This window comes from Penaeus monodon, chromosome 23 (assembly GCF_015228065.2).
Source record: "Penaeus monodon isolate SGIC_2016 chromosome 23, NSTDA_Pmon_1, whole genome shotgun sequence".
Classification (NCBI taxonomy): domain Eukaryota; kingdom Metazoa; phylum Arthropoda; class Malacostraca; order Decapoda; family Penaeidae; genus Penaeus; species Penaeus monodon.
In genome coordinates, this window is record NC_051408.1 from 38,480,315 (window position 1) to 38,480,514 (window position 200).

General features: G+C 39.5%; 1 long non-coding RNA gene across 1 annotated transcript in view; it reads right to left on the reverse strand.

The window, feature by feature from the left end:
• LOC119588017 overlaps positions 1 to 169 on the reverse strand; it is a 1,349-nt gene extending 1,180 nt beyond the window's left edge. Inside the window, exon 1 of the long non-coding RNA XR_005230047.1 lies at positions 50 to 169. This is a non-coding gene — a long non-coding RNA (uncharacterized LOC119588017). The remainder of the gene's footprint in view (positions 1 to 49) is intronic.
• Between the last annotated feature and the right edge of the window lie 31 nt (positions 170 to 200).

A 200-nucleotide genomic window follows, 5' to 3' on the forward strand; every position in this document is an offset into this window, starting at 1 on the left:
TTCAATAGCGTTATCTTTTACTTTGTATTATTGAGGAAAGAGTGCTTACAGAATACCGAGAAGAAAGTGAAGCTTCATCTTGATTCAGCTGCTGATCCCGGACTGAGTCGATGGTTGGGATTCGTGAGGTATTTATACCCAGCGAATTTTAGGGGATGCCAAATCGAGAATTTCCGAAGTCGAAGAAAAAACAACATAAA